We start from the raw sequence: 17550 nt of genomic DNA, 5'->3' as shown, positions 1-17550 counted from the left end.
GAAGGCCTTTACAGGCCTGGGCCCTGGTGTCACTGTACCTGCTTCGTCATTGGCACGTAAACCTCTGTCCCCACTCTCCCAACTAGAGATGGGATACTCATTGAACGCTTGAGCCCTGGCTCAGTACGAGGTCCTGTTGAAACTTCAAGCCCATAACGAGCTGAGCTTTCATGTACCTTCTGCCTGCCACCCACAGTCTACCCAATATGTGGCGTTTCTGCCTGAGCTTCCAACTTTGGAACTGAAGCAGCTAGGTTCGAGTCTTGCCCTCGGCTCAGCATCCTGTGATTCTGGGCAAATCTCTGGCACCTATAAGAAATGAATGTGACCTTGTGTAATGTAACTGGTGTTCTTGTAAAGCGCTTCAATACTTCCAGGTTGAGAATGCACTATATAAAAACTGCACAGAGAGGTAAAAAAAAGAAGTAACATAAAAGGAGAGACACATAGATAGCTGTGTAGTCACTGATTTGTACAAAGTGAAACAGTAACACCTGGATGAATTGCAGATTCCCCACTTAATTTGTGTGACTATCAGCAAATATTTAATTTAATCAAAACTCTTTTTGCTTCGTATTTGCTCATGAAAGCACGTTCAAATACGTGATTCAGGAAACAAACTATACAAAAACATATTGTGTTTGAATCAATAGACTAATGTTGCTCTATAATAATCTGGGCCACATGCAGGTCCACGTGACAACTCTCTTGCCTCTTGGTTCACTAATTGCACTGTCACCAGTGTGAGGATTAAGGCAGGAATAACTGTAATTTCATTTTTAAAAACGATCACATTTAATAAGTACTTCTCAGTGCAGCGTTATTATGTAACATAGTAATGTCAAAGATTTCATGTGTTAAAGAAATAATACTTTTTTGAATTTGGAAATCTTTATCATATTTTACCTGATGTTTGTTATATGATTTACATAGAAAACATGTTCAGGGCTCAGCTCATGCACTGGGTCTAAGAGCCAAGCCAGACCCTTGGTCAAAGAGCCAAGCCACACCTTTCACTCAGCTCTGGCTTGACTCTTCATGTTTATTCGTTGGCTCGCCCACCTTCTCCTCCCAACACAGACCACTCAATAGCAGTTTGCAGAGAGAGACCAGCTAGGGTTCCCACCTGGATGTTTTTTCAACCAACATGACCAGTATTTTAATGTAATAACACCAAACCAAGTAAGAAGAGGGTCTGAGGGAAGTTTAAAGACCTGCGCAGGCTAATCCCCACTCTATATATGACAAAACACAAAATCTGCGTGTCTAGTGGAAAGTACAAACAGATCACACAGCACAGCAACAGGGAAAAGAAACAAACTGGGGAAGTCCTATTTGAGAGGACAGAATCCCATCAACCACAGGAGTGGCATGCTTCATCATCTGGGATCTCCCCTTGGCTGCAAACCTAGTGCAACCAAGGAGCTACAACTCCTTTCTCGTGTTTGGAGGAGCTCGCGGATGTGTTAATGTAATCCAGGGGCTAGATTTCCTTAAATCAATGGAGCATGTAAAAAGTGTGAGTGTTAGGTAGACAAGATTCACAAATGTCGTTTTTACAAAAGGCTGCTCTTGAGGGACTGATTTTCCTATCCAGTCTGTCACTTCAAAGAGTGGTCTGTAGGCCCAACAAAGAGATACCAGTGCTTGGACTCTTAACCCAATAGGAAGACCGATATTCCTTTATGGCGGTCTGAATATGCCACCGCCGCACTGTTAGATTTCTCAGATTTGCCTCTCTGAAGCCACGGGAGAGGGAATTCATTTTAAAATAAGTATGTGTTTGGAGTAGTGGATGGGGGGACTGGATAAGTGGTAAATACTTTCGTCTAATGGACTGACACAACCAGCCTAGCTCTACATTGATCCGACATACTCAGTACACAAACATAAGGTCCAAGGACTATGTACTAAGGTGACACGTCTGCATATTAAATACAATTTTGAATTTTGAAGACACCTTATCACATGATCTTTGTTGCATGATTACATGCCAAATATTTTCAGGGCTTTGCTCGTGCTCAGGCTCCTAGAGCCAGCCCCGATTCGTGGCTCGGCTCTCCCTGTTAATTTGTTGACTCCCTGCCTTTAACACTTGATCTGTAAGTTCTGTTTTTTTTAATATGCATTTTTATTTATGAACATTTGGTAGTACACAGGTAATCATCGTAGTGACCAATAATAGAGTACAGTACATATCAAATGTGGTTGCATTACTGGCACTTGATACACATTATAGGACAACAGACCACACAGAATACAATTCTAACTTATACATGCAGTATGGCAAGGCAACATCCACATTTTCTGCAATCTGCGTGGCACACTGGGTATATGTTGGTCATCCTCATTACAGTCTGGTGGAGTCATGGATTAAGACAGAGGGAACCGTAGAGTAACTAGTCATGTAAGTGAGGAATATGCGGCCACCGTAGTCGGGCGGTGTCTTTGCAGCGGAGGAAGGAAATAGAGGGTTCCCAGATGTCACGGGGTGAGCCCCCAGTGTCATCAGGTCCCAGTATGCGGAGAGTTGTCCATGACAGTATGCAATATCTGTGATCCAATTTTGGGACTTGGGGGCCTGCGACCTGCCCCAGTGGATTGCAACTCTACGCTTCGTGAGAAGGAGCATTAGGGAGACTAAACCTGCACAGGTCATCTTTCACATAGCCAAGAAGTCTAGTGAGTGGGGAAAGGGGAATCAACGTGTTTGTGACATTCTCTATTGTGTGAAAAACTTTGGTCCAGTAAGCAGCGACCGCTGGGCAGTGCCACATGGTTGTATGAAGTCTGACTGAGACGTGTGGCAGCGTTGACAGTGAGAATTGGGGAGAGCCCCATCCGTAGTAGTTCTGTGGGCATGCGGTATAGTCGGTGTAAGAATTTAAAGTGGATGAGACGAAGTCGATTGTTGGGGGATAGCATTTTGAGTTGAGTGCAGCAGAAGGACCACTGAGTGTCAGTCAAGGGAGTAGCAAGGTCCGCGTTTCAGGCTTCTCGCACCTTTGGGGAGGTCACTGGAGCAGATTGTTGCATGTGACGATAAAGACATGTTATCAGCTTGCGCTGTGATGCTGTTTTGTATATATGCTCCAGCACCGTGAGTGTCCTGGGGGGGCAGAGAAAGTGTCATGAACTGCGCAGCAGGTGGCTCGCAGCTGGAAATGTAGCAAGGTGCCCAGCAGCACCAGGGTGGCAGTGTTAGTGGTTCCCGGAGGGGCAAGAAAGTGATTGTCAGGATAGAGATCTGCAAATAAATGGATGCCTAGCCTGTTTGTGCGACCAATTGTGCCTTTATCCTGTAAAGGAGACAGTAAGGGGTGGTTGGCTATAGGGACGGAGGGGGCCTATAGCTGTGTGATGCCTGCAAGTTCAGTCCACGCCCAGCGAATACATTGCCCCTGACTTTTGTGAACAAAGGGCATGGCGGGGAAGTCCCAGATGGGCCCCCGAGGAAGGTCAGTTGGCCTGGGAGCACCTGAGGTGCTGGTATGGTGCAATGCCCTAATGCGATGCATAATGTGTTTATGCCTAATGTGATGCATAATGTGTTTATGCCTAATGCGATGCATAATGTGTTTATGCCTAATGTGATGAAGCTGAGTACAGTATTATACCAGTAGTTGCTGGTTGTTTTATAGTTGCTACTTGTGCTTTCTAATGGTTCTGACAATGGCCCAATTGGCCCTGTCATGTATATAATCCCCTGTAAAATATTGCCTAGTGCCAGGTTGCACAGTGTATATTTGTGATTATGCTTGAATGTGTTTATGATAATACAAAGGCTATTTTTATATAACCTTGTGTGGATTTTCTTTTGTGGTGTGCCTAGTGTGTCGCTGCTGTGTGAGTGTGTTGCGCAAACGCTTTACACATTGCCTCTGGGATAAGCCTCACTGCTCGTGCCAAGCTACCAAGGTGGTGAGCAGGGGTTATCGTCATCGTGTAACTCCCTTGCCCTGACTACAGTGGTGGTGTAATATGGACTGTGGTGAGACCGGAGCGGCCGAGGAATCTAAGATGGCGCCCAGATGGACACTAGCCGACAGGGAAGTGAGCGGTCTAGAGACCCGGGACGCAGGTGGTATGAGGTCGCAGAAGGAGGCAAAAAGCGTCGGTTGGAACAGGTATGGACGATCGGGGAATTGCGAGGTGGAAGGAGAGAGGCGGCACGAGGAAAGGAGGACCGGAGGAGCTGGAGACTGCAAAGAAAGACCGGAGGACGGAGGAGGCCAGCGGAAGACGTCGGACCAGCCCCGAAGAGGGAGAGTTCCCCAACAAACACCATGCAAGTATCCGGACATTCCGCGAGGGAACAGGACGCCGCGATACCAGACGCTATGGTCCTGGAGGACCGTAGCTCCAGGCAAGTGTCTTGGACAGAAGGGTGGAGGAGGAGGTTGGCGGGGAAGGGCTTCATGGGGGCTCTGGCACAAATAGGGCACTTACAGTTGTGGAGTGATAGCCCCATCACAGAACCCTCACTTTCCAAGCCCTTCAGTTATTCTTTCCTCTCCCTCACTATTTCGGTGACCCCAGGAATGATGGGGACAGGGAGCACAGTATGGAGTCATAAGAATACAGTACAGACAGTGACAGTAGTGTTATTTCTGGTTTCCTTTTGGGGGACGCTGATCCTGGTTGAAGTATTGGATGACGACGGCTTGAAGAAGAAGGCCTTCCATTAAATGACCATGCTTCGGGACTTCGTTACCCTTCCATTGTGTTAACAGTATTGGTGGTGCACATAAACTGTCGGACTGTTAGTCTTGAATAAAGTACCACATTGTAATCTTCCCAAGGACCATGTGTCTTATCCTTAGTAAAGACTCTAAGTTCAGGGTTCCCCATAAGTGAGAAAGGGGAAAACCATCACAGGTGGTTTCTGCCTGGCTTGGGCGCAAGCCCTAACCAACCAGAAATTCCATTTCTAACAGGCAGTGATAGCCCTCCCCTTAACATTAGTAACTGGGATTTACCCCGTGTGGGAGTGGAGTCTCCAAGCCAACTCCCAGCTAATAAGGCTGGAAGGCCAAGCGTTGAAAGCCATCAGGGTCTCCTAGTCAAGGCTAATGTAGAAAGAAACATGCACTTGCAGATGGACATAGCTAAATGAAAAACAGTGTGATTTTAGGGGAGTATCAACATTAGTTAGGGTAAACTAAGTGTGTCAGGAGACCAGCCCACACCAACAAAGTACAAATTAGATGCTTTCTCTATAGTAAAACATGGAAAATAACCAGTGATCAGTCAGTCACTCAGTTGTGTCCCAGCTGAGGGGTGTAGCGAGTTTGCCGGAGAGCTTACCCTCTAGCGTGGTCTTAATTTTTGCCAGGTATAAGAGAGCGTATTGCGCACCCACCTGCTGTAGCAGTCGTTTGGTGGGTAGGAAGTCCCGGCAGGATGCCTGCACTGCCATGGTAAAATAGGGATAAAAGGATATAGTGTTGCCCAGGTGTTGAATTAGACCCTTTTCTCGAGCAGCCTGAGGATTGTGTCGTTGCTCTTGTAGTTCTTGTACAGGCGAGCTACAATGGGCCAAGGAGTGGCACCCAGGACCGAGTGACCTGTGGGCCCTTTCTATGATAAACACCAGTGACAGTTCTGCCCCAAAGAGTTCTTTTAGCAAGGTTTCAACAATGTCTTCCGTTTTAGAGATTGCGGTTGTCTCTGGTAGTCCCATGATGCGAATGTTGTTGCACCTCGAACGGGCTTCGAGGTCCTCATTTTTGGCCTTTATGAGTCTCAGTACCGTGCGTAAGAACTGTCCCTTTGCGACAACTTGTCTATAGTCAGCATCAGATACGTGGGTTTCCAGCTGATCTAGCCTGTTGTCATGTATGCCTACACGCTTCTTCACATGATCTAGGCGCGAGGTGAGTAAATCTAGTTTGGAGCCTATTGTTTTCCATCTTGATTTGACCTCCATGAGCATTTCCCTTAAGCCAATCTCCTGCTCATCGGAATCCTCCGCACGAGTAGGGCCAGCTCCATCATCATAGGTGTGATCACCACGTCGCTTTTCAAATGAAAGCTTGGTCTGTCGTCCCTCGTGTTTGCCCATTGTGTAGTGAGGGTGGGGGACAGCAGTATATTGTCACTCTGCATTGTGGGAAAGTCGGGTTGCAGAGCTGTCTCCCACTGCAGGGTTGCCCAGCCTCCAAGTCAGACACTGCTTCAGCGCAAGCTGCACCACAGGTAGGCCCGCATGTGCCAGTTGCCGCTGGGTTCTGTGGGCGCCCACGTGGGTTGATGCTGCTGGGGGACCCCAGGATGTAGTTTAGATGCAGGATTAATGGCTCGGCCTGCAGAGCTCACTTAAAGAGCATCCATCTTGCTGCTCGGCAAGCCCTCTCCCCAACTGTAAGGTCTGTTTGGTTGGAACTGGTATCTTTCATTCTGAATGGCAAGTACTTTCACTTTCTTAGTCTCCTAGGAAGTGCTAAATGACAAATGTCATTTCTTTAAGTCAACACGCATGTGTCCTTTTGGTGGTACCTCAATGTAGGAAGATGGCTCTGTATATACTATACCAAAGTAAGGTATAGTGTGCACAGAGTCCAGTGGATCCCCAAAGGCTTACAGAGGTAAAAGTAGAAAATACCTTACTTATGGTAGTGTGGGCGAGAAGTAAGGCTTTATCAGAGAGTAGTGTTAAGCATTTATTGTATACACTTAGGCAAGACATGATGCCACAACCCAAAGACTGAACTCAGACCAATTGTATTAAAAATATTTCTTTAGTTCTATTTTATTTATAGAACCGAGCAGGACTTGGTACAGGTAAATAGAATTGTACTTTTCAAGACAGACTGATCAACAAGCAAGGTTGATGAGAATGACTTTTGTGTACAGGTTTGGAAAATATTTAAGTACAGTTGAAATTACTTTTTCTACTCAGTGTGATATGCCTAGATATCACCCTGGGATATTTCCTAGATAAAAAGTAAGTAAAACAGTTCATCAAAACACAGTTGTTTAGGTTTTCATTCAAACACCCTCAACACGTAGAAGTTTTTCAGTGAAAAAACCACTCAATACAATCCTATGGGGAAAAATGAGGATATCGGTTTGTAGGTCAGTAAACGGTCTTGAGGGTCGAGCTTCTGAGGTTAGGATAAGGGTTCCCCCAGGGTCAAGGATGCACTCAAAAAGCACCGCCAGCTACACTCTTGCGGCCAGGTGCAGAATGCTGAGGCCCAATGTTAGCCTATGGGGCTAGGGGGCAGTCAGTTGGTGGCTGCTCTCGGGCAAGCCACAGGGTTGAGGGAGCAAAGCTCCCAGGGTTAAGGTCAGAGCAAAGGGGGATCTGAGTTAGCACACAAGGTGCACCCACAGCTGCACAAGGGCGGATGGGTATAGAGTGCTGATTTGACATCGGGTGGTCAGTTGTTTTCTATGGGAGTTGCAGGTTTTGGATTTTGGCTGCAGGCTCGGTCCAGTAAGTCTTCTGGGAGGTGCCAACAGCAGGGCAGGGAAGTTGGAGGACTCGGGGACGTAGGTGCACCCCAGGTCCTCTTCTCCAGGGTGGCTGGATGCAGGGGTGCCTTTTGAGGTCGGATTTCACCTTACCGGCCCATTCATTGTTGGGGCGGTCTCCGTGCAGAGGCTGCAGGCGATGTCTGGGAGTCCTGGAGGGATCCACCCATGGTGGACTCTGACTCAGGAGCACTGGGGGACCTCGCTGGAACCAGTGAGTCACTTAGACTTGGGCCGTAGGCGATGGGTGCAGTGTTGTTTACCAGGCTTCGGGTTTCTTTGCCTTCAGCAGACTCTAAGTCTTTCTTTTGAGATTCTTTTGAACAAAGCTGCGTTTGGCAGGAGAACCAGTCTTTGTTGAAGGCAGTCAGTCCTCCCAGGGGTTCTGTGGGTCGTTGGCTGCAGGACAAGGTGACTTTTGCTACAGGATCTCTTGAAACTGAAGACGGCTGGTAGGGCTGGGGCCAAGTCAGTTCTTCTCTGCAGTCTCCTCTGCTGTGCATTTTCTTTTGTCCCTCTTCGTAGGTTGCGCGAAAACTCCTTCTGGGTTCAGGGCCACCCCTTAAATACTATATTTAGGGGGCCTTTTAGGGATCTCGAAGTAGTAGCCAATGGGCTATTGACTTTAGGGTGACAACACCCTTGGTGTGCTCACCCCACTTGGGGGAGCGAGCACAATTCTTTATCCTGTTTAGAGAGTGCCTGCCATCTGCAAGATGGCTGGCACTGAAGAGTGGGCTTCACCTCGCCTCCTCCAGCTAAGGGGTGGGGTCGGCACATCTTCTGGCGGCTCAAACTTTTCCCGCCTGTCCTCCAGCCGAAAATGGGGTGAGCCAGGAAAAAATGGGGGTTGTGTTACAAAGGCGGCAGGGCATTTGAAGCTCCTCTGCCACAGATGGCTCTTCCTGACATGGTGGAGGTGTGGACACCTCCACCCAGGAAAGGCTTTGTTCCTGGGCCCAGGGAGCGAAGGCTCCCACCCCAGGGGTCCAGAAACATGTCTCGTGGTGGCAGGCTGGTGACTACCAATCAGGAAATCCGCCAGAGGCTAGTTGTTTTTCAGGGGTCATCTCTGAGATGCCCTCTGATTGCATTATATAATAAATGCCATACTGGCATCAGTGTGGGTTTATTATGCTGAGACCTTTGCTACCAAACTTCCCAGAATTCAGTAAAGCAATTATTGTGCTGTGGAGTTCGTAATGACAAACTCCCAGACCATATACTCTTCATGGCTTCACTGCACTTACAGTCTCTAAGAATGGACTTAGAACCTGTAGGGGTACAGTGCTCATGCAGCTGTATGCTCACCAGTGGTATAGTGCATCCAGATAGACAGGTATCTTCCCTATACCTTAAGCAGTGGGTTGCAGGCTGTGTGTCATGTCGACTCTTCACTTTTCTCTGCGCCAAAACACGCAACATGCAATGGCAATGTGTGTGTGTTGGGTTACAGGACCACTAAGGGTGGCACTATATGTGCTGCAGCCCTTAGAGGCCTTTGCCGGTCACAGTGCCCTTGATACACATGGTACCTTTTATAAGGGAATTACATGTGTCAGAGAGATGCCAATTGGGGTACAAAGGAACAGTTTTGGGGAAAAAACACATGCCCTTGGAACCCGTTTGGCAGGAACCCAGAGTACATCAAGTCAAAGTGCATCAGAAATATTTCAAAAAGTGTGTGTGTGTGTGTGTGTGTGGGGGGGGGGGTTACTGCAACAGAAACCCACTTTCCTACACTCAATATAATGGAAACGCTTTGCACAGCATTCCTGGCACCAAGGTTTTAAAGCAGTCATATGATTTGATCACCAAATCTGTGACTGAGATCAGGTATCTTCTGTTGCACTGGTACGCTTCTCTTGAGAAGCAATGCGTAGCCCTGCTTTGTCAATAATGATCCCCCCAAGAACACTAATTGGCCTAATTTCTGAGCCATGAGGAATATGCCAGTGTGGACTAGCCATACTCTGTCCATGCCTCTATAATCTGCATACCGCTAAGTGTGTCACTATAGCACACACTTAAGTTATGGTTGCCACAAAGTCCGGCAACTCCCACAATGCTAGTATCCTGCTGTGGTCTCTCTTAAGATGGGGGTGCTACAAGTCTTCGTTGTGCATGGACTTCCTACATGTACTCTATACTAGAGTAAATGGCCAATAAATAAATCATTTACAGGATATATTCTATAATTATTTATTTGTGTTGTTCATAGGTCTTAAATAGACATCTAGAGTAAATCAGAAAAAAATATTGAGGGAACAAATACTGAATGAAATAGTTCAAAACAACAGGGAACAAAGACGTAATAAAAAATAACAGGCATAAAACAGCAAGAAGATACATTTCAAAGGGTTTATATCCAAGAATTAAAACAAAAATTAATTATAATCAGACCCTCCAGGATTTTGCGATTTGACGCGAAATCGGCACTTTTGTAAAAATGCCGCGAATTTTACAAAAGTGTCCACGAAATCGGCACTTTTGTAAAAATGGCAGGATTTTTACAAAAGTGCCCGCGAAATCTAGACATCCAGACCTTTCAAGGGGGTGGGGGGTGGAAAGAGCCATCTGGTCAATTTCAGGCCTCTGGAGGCAGTGGCAGCCTCCGCTCCGTGTGAAGCCTGGGGAGGGGCCGCTCTGTGGGACCCTCCAGGGGTGCTCTCTGCTGATCCCACGATCGAGGGGAGAGAGAGGCGTGTTGTAACTTGGAGGCTCCAAGGAGAGCATCCGACCTGTGTGTGTGTGTGTGTGGGGGGGGGGGGGGTGCTGTCACTGATGGCTCTTTCAAAGAAAGCCGTGTCTGTAATCACAGGAAAATTGAATGCTGCTGCAGACCAGGGGATCCGTCCCTGCCGGAAGCCTGACTCTTCCCCAGCCCTTCTGGGGGCTTCCTTCACTCTCCTGGCTCCCAGACGGGCCCTTGTCTGGAGACGTGCACTGCCTGGGCACTACAGACCAACACACTGGGAACAACACACACAGACCACAAACACACCAGGGACCAACACACACAGACCACAAACACACCAGGGAACAACAAACACAGACCACAAACACACCAGGGACCAACACACACAGACCACAGACACACCAGGGACCAACACACACAGATATCTGTGTTTGTTGTAGGAAAAAACGCCAAATAAAATGCAGCTAAATTGCCGCTAAATTTCCATATTTGTGCCGCTAAATTTCCATTTTTGGGCCGCTAAATTTGCTAATCCATGCCACTATATCCTGGGGGGTCTGTATAATGGGGTACATGAGCAGCAAGACTACTACATTTGTCATGTGTCAGTGATATATGCCTGAGTCTAGAACATAATTAGACAAGATGCATGATATTCGATAAGTTACAACAAGAGCATGTCCCAAACAAAGACCCCAAACAGTTTTTAGAGCCAAGTTACCGTCTGCCACAGTATAACTGTGGGAGGCAGTTATCTACTATTACCTAGAATAGGTACAAATAAGTGCAGTCCTGTAGACCCAAAACATGGAGGATATATAAAATCATCAGTGGAACAAAAACTGTGAGTTTCAGTGTATTTAAAAAGTATGAAGAACAATTCATTAAAAAACATGAGAGATTTATTAAAACGTTACACAATCCAAGACATTGTCTTAGTATCAATACATAGATCAACAAATGAATAAAAACCAATCATTAAAAACCAACAAAAGTCGACGCGGCGTTTCGGTGCTTTGGAATGATGAGACACCTTCTTCAGAACGGTTTTTTTTCTACAAGGAAATGCAATAATTATAAAACACATCACTCACAGTGTTCCAACTGGCCCTTACCATTTTTGTAATCTATTTTTTATTAAAAACAATTCTTAAAAAATTTGCAGGAAAACGAGATTTATGTCATTTTGAATCCCTATTATAACTAACACATACATTATCAAAAAAGGTAAGAAATTACTTATTTAAATCAATCATTTTCGTATTTTAAGTCCCACGCTTGGGACAGCAGGTGATATCAACATACCTCAATTCTTTAGAGACTAAGGTGAAAATTACACACAGTAGTGGGGAGTGTATGTGTGACCGCGGGACTAAGGAGAGGCAGGAGCCGTGTCTTGGTTAAGCCTGGTTTTATTTTCTCCAACAGAGAATCGGTACAAGTTTTTCTAGATACTCCTTTCCTGGGAGAACGGCTCCTCTTTTGGCGGGTTTTTCGGAGTACTCCCTCCTCCTTTCTTCGGACGGGGCTCCTCCTCCTGACGGTCTTCGGAGGCTCCGTTATGTCCTCGCTCGCCGACACCCAAAAGGGAACAGAAGAGAGGCATGTATCAGTAATGGGGGTGAGGAGTGGAACAACCCAAATACCAGGGGGGGGGGGGGTTCGCACCCAGTGACAATCACACTCGGTCGTGTTAACTTAAACAAAATAGGGCTTGTGGGTTAAACGGTGCAGGTTACACAGACTTTCAGGGATATGTTACGCTAAGTCAGGCGTCTGCCCCTCCCTCTCCACCACCCCAGGAATCGATTACGCACCTCTGCTAGCCGTACCCCTCCTGGTGTACGGCTGGGCGAATCGTGGTGTTGGCCTCCTGGCGTCTCGCGTCCTCCCGACCCGGTCTCTCCTCTTCCTCCTGATGCCTCAGTAGACTCAGCTGTTCCTTGGACCTTCGGCTCGGCTCCTGGATTCCGTCTCGTCGATCCCTCCTCTTCCGACTGTCGTCCCTCTCCGCTCCACCACACTCCGCTCGTCCTCTCCTCCTCTTCGCTTCGCCCTCCTCCGCTGCTCCACTCCTCCACGCTGCTTCCCGCCACTCCGCTCTGCTTCTCACTGTCCACTCCTCCGGTGTAGTAACACACCTGAGAATCGTCGACGCCGCCCTTTATCGTCGCTCCGGACTCCTCCTCCTCCATTAGATCCTCGGTCCGTTTAAAGGGCTCGCACTCTTCCTCCTCGTCGTGGCAGTACCTCTCCTGACCCGTCCACAACGGAGTATGCGGAGGCTGTGAAAACAAGAGGGGGGGTCACAAAAGGTCAGTGGGCGCCCGGCCTCGGGGCGTGTCTCGTGGCCCTGGTTACAGTATGACACCCTAGTCATTGCAATTCGAGATACAAGGATGGGGTGAGTCTATTAAACATCCACCTGTAGTATGGAATACAGTACAGTTTTTATTAAATGATATCCATACAGAATTGTCAAGAAAACGTTTGTTCTTATAATGGACCCAATTATCTCCGTCCGTTATAAAAACAAACGTTTTCTTGACAATTCTGTATGGATATCATTTAATAAAAACTGTACTGTATTCCATACTACAGGTGGATGTTTAATAGACTCACACCATCCTCGTATCTCGAATTGCAATGACTAGGGTGTCATACACTCCCCACTGCTGTGTGTAATTTTTACCTTAGTCTCTAAAGAATTGAGGTATGTTGATATCACCTGCTGTCCCAAGCGTGGGACTTAAAATGCGATAATGAGTGATTTAAATAAGTCATTTCTTACCTTTTTTGATAATGTATGTGTTAGTTATAATAGGGATTCAAAATGACATAAATCTTGTTTTCCTGCAAATTCTTTAAGAATTGTTTTTAATAAAAAAAAGATTACAAAAATGGTAAGGGCCAGTTGGAACACTGTGAGTGATGTGTTTTATAATTATTGCATTTCCTTGTAGATAAAAAACCGTCCTGAAGAAGGTGTCTCATCATTCCAAAGCACCGAAACGCCGCGTCGACTTTTGTTGGTTTTTAATGATTGTTTTTTATGAATTTGTTGATCTATGTATTGATACTAAGACAATGTCTTGGATTTTGTAACGTTTTAATAAATCTCATGTTTTTTAATGAATTGTTCTTCATACTTTTTAAATACACTGAAACTCAGTTTTTGTTCCACTGATGATTTTATATATCCTCCATGTTTTGGGTCTGCAGGACTGCACTTATTTGTACCTATTCTAGGTAATAGTAGATAACTGCCTTCCACAGTTATACTGAGGCAGACGGTAACTTGGCTCTAAAAACTGTTTGGGGTCTTTGTTTGGGACATGCTCTTGTTGTAATTCATTGTACATACCCTGTCCCTTATTGGTTCAAAGGGTACCTCCTTTTTGTTTGAGGTGATATTCGATAAGGTCAGTTAATTGGTGTTAGTTTCAGTGTAAACATTCAGTCCCCAAACGAAGAGTAGTGGATGAGAAGTGGAACTTTCGTCAACATTTCGGTATCTGGGGTCTTGCATTTGAGACCATCTTCAGGACTGCTAGACACAAGTGTAGGATACCCCTGTTTGAATGAGTGAGAGCTGGATATAACAGACTTAAGACAGAGCTCATCAAGCGGTCAGATCAATTATGGCAAATGCAACTTGAATAGAGTAAGAACCAACACTTTCCTCTTATTGAATATACAGTAAATAATAAGGGGGGGTGGAGCTACAGCAGCTAATATGTTCCCTAATGGTATGGTACTGAAACTGAAAGTCCTGTTTTGCACGATGGCTTACCTCCAAGATGATCATTGCACCATGCACTTTGGATATGGTGGGTGCCACAATGTCTGGAAATTCCCATTATGCCAGTGTCCTGCTGCATCTCACTTAAGACGGGCTGTATTAGTCTTTGTTGTGCATGGACTTGCTGCATGTGCTCCATGACACGGCTGCTTCTGCATACAAAATTTGTAGACGTCTGCTCCTGCACATGATTTGGATAGTGCTGCATCCCCTCGGGATTTAAGTACTAGATCCATGCAAGGGTCCAAGCTTATGGCACCCTTCACTCGGTGTTCGGGACTCTGTAGGTTGCAGCCCCCAAGTGTTGCAGATTTCCATATGTTGCCTTATTGCACTTTCAGTCCAAGGCATCTCATGACATTCGAAGCAGGCCAGCACTCGCTCCTTCCAGTACTCTGTACAAGTCTCCAAAAAAGGAAACACAGTGCAGGCACTTTACAAAACTCTGTAAACTGTTACATATGGGCCAACACAGAACTAGTAAACTGTGTTGCTTGGAATGGGCCCCTCACTAGCAAATGGCGAGTGTAATGGCTCCCAATTAATACAGCCCTTGTCCAAATGGGATATACCAACTCAAACATTCTTCCTTCAGGCCACTGGCTTTCCCCCTCAGTCACCTGGCCAATCCTGTTTACTGATCATTCCTGCTGATGGCCACGCGGTCACAGGTAGTCTCTCATTCACCGTACTGCTGCTGTTTGATACCAATATTTAGTGCACACGCTCTAACCAATGTCACAGCACTATCACCAAAGGAGCCATATGGTTCAGACATACAGGGTTCTCTCCCCACTATTATTATTCAGACTTTCACCTGTAACCCTGGACTGCATGCATGTATTCATTTAACTACTCATGTAGTTTGAGGTGCTTGCACTGGTCTATGCTTGTCATATATAAACCAAATATATACTTTACATTTTCCATAATTCAGCCAGCTATGGCCTTAAGCCACTGGATATGGCAGCACTGGGCACCAAAGTGTAGAGGCAACTGAATCCTTCTGTTTAAAGAGAGGTGGGGTATCCGAGCGAAATAGAGACAGCGTGACTCATGGCTCGCTTCTTAACTGTTTTTATCCATTTTGCATACTGTGCTAGGACATAGACAACTCACAGTTGTATTGGAAAAAGCCCATAAGAGCAATCCAAAATTGAATATCGCTGCCGATTGGACAGTTGACTTCAGCTAAGGATGAAATAGCTAGCTAGATCTCTTGTCCTCACATATGGCTGCTATGTATCCCCATTGCAACTGCAACTAATTTGTCTAGTCCTGGGTTTTTAGGAAGTAACACTTTGGACCAGTTTCACTTTTGTATTGGATGTGTTTTTTGATGTACCAATATGATTACAATCATTAAAATGTCCCTTGCTTCAAATGATAGTATACAAGAAAAAAATATAGACATCAATCTTGTGTACTGGTGACTACAAAGAGGTTGCTGTTGATTGAAGTTTATTATTATGCATTATGTACCTTTTTTGATATTATATTAACATTCTTTGTTCAGGGGGCGTGGCCTGGCCACTCGATAAGATGGCCCCTTAATCCCAGAGCTCCGTGCTGTGGGGAGCCCCGGAGAGTGACAAAATCATTTTTCAGGAGACTAACCTGCATTTGAATCTGGACTCCAGGCAGCGGAACAGATGGAGATCATTTTGCGGTGACCATTTTGTTGAATGGCACCCACTGGTGTCGTTTTTTTCTACAAAGACCTGATTGTGGCCTGAGGAGCGGGAATTTGTGGTCTGCGACACACGTACCGAGCTGAGGAGAGGAGCCCGCGCAGAACGCGGCAAGTGCCTTTCAGCTACATGTCTGTCCCGCGGCCGCGTGTTTTGTGGTGTGACGCCTCTCGACTTTGTTTTTCCCCTCAAGCAAGCACACTGTACTGGTGCCAGGCTGGGTAGGGTTATTTGTCTGACCTGACGGGTGGAGTACTGCAATCTAGGACACATGTACGGGGCTCAGAAGAGACATCTGTGGTGAGTGCACCCAATGACTTTAAACTATACGGAGGCTTAACAGCCGTGCATTTTGTGAAGTGCTGCCTCTTTATTCCGGCGATTACTCTCCAGAATGGACCAGGCTCGACTGTTATTTACCCGGATAGACTTACTTGATTAGCCCGACGAGCGCACAGTTGCAGCCTGTGAGACACACACGGAATGGAGGTGACAAGCCTAAGTTAGATGTGCCCAGTGTTTTCAGGTTTTATGACGACCCTGCGGCCGCTAATGTGGTGCTGTTCTGCCTCCTGATTCCAGTTCTTTCAAAGATTAGCCTGCACTATTTTCAGATTAAGTAGGCATATTAAATTGATCTGTGCTCTTTGTCTGACCGTCCACTTCAATGCGTTAAGCAGCCTGGTGCTACAGGTGAAGAGTTGAATATCCCTGCCTCATTGTATTTTTCAACGCTGTTATTACTGTTCCTAAGATGATTTCAATATTTGTTGGACAGTAAATAGTTTTATATTACTATTGAGCTTCACATGGGTTATTTGCGACTGTTGCCATCATAGTCTGATTCAAATACCAATTTTAGCTAAGTGCTAAAACTGAACTGATACCCATATATTAGCTCCCTCTACTTTGTCTACTGCACATATCTATATACCCATGTTCGCTGAAGAATTGATTACAGTCACCAATTCAGTAAATCAGTTATACCCGAGGTCTGACACAATAGATTTGGCGATGCCACCTGGAAAACGCACCAGACAGCTTATTTTCTCAGAAGCCCTAAATCAAGGCTGCTCCAATCCAGATATGAACAGTGTCAATCCCTTGACTCAGAAACCACCAAATCCAATGGTGACAGCCTCATCAGATTCCACCATGGAACGGATCCTTTAAGAAATTTCTACTGTGGGCCGACAATTAGAGGGTATGGAGTCCTCCATATCTACCCTCACAACTGGAACCAAATCCATGCGCTCTGATATAGCTGGATTCCAGACCCGGTTGGATGGCCTTACTACACGGATGATCACAGTAGAAAATCGTCTCGACTCAATACCGGACCATGATCAAGAACTTCTGTTCCTAAGAAGTAAAATGGTCGATTTAGAAGACAGAAGATGTCGAAATTTTTTATTTTATTTGGTTTCACAGAACAATCTGAGGGAACAGACGCCAAATCCTTCCTCAAACAAACTTTTCCAAAACTTACAGGCTTTCCTTTGATCCACCACTAGAAATGCAGAGAGCTCGTCGTATTTTTCCACCTAACACAAGGAAAAATATGCAACCACGTACACTCACTTCCAGTTTTCTCAAAGACTTACTATCCCTTAATCTTCTCTTTACCCAGTATTTATCCTTTTCTCTTCATTATTCCTCCCGCTTTCCTCCTTTCCTTCACTCCCTCCCCTCACATAAACTCGTTTTACCCTTTATTCTTGTAATCTTCACCCCAATACTTGTTCAGCCTTTATTTCTAAATTTCACTACTTTCTCAATTTTCACCATGCATAGAACTTCACACCTCTTATCATCCATATCAACTTTTCTTTAAAATTAACCTTTTTACACTTTCATTGCACACATGGCAGGGAATACAC

This window comes from Lissotriton helveticus, chromosome 12 (genome assembly GCF_964261635.1).
Source record: "Lissotriton helveticus chromosome 12, aLisHel1.1, whole genome shotgun sequence".
Lineage (NCBI taxonomy): Eukaryota > Metazoa > Chordata > Amphibia > Caudata > Salamandridae > Lissotriton > Lissotriton helveticus.
Note: the sequence above shows the minus strand (reverse complement) of the source record.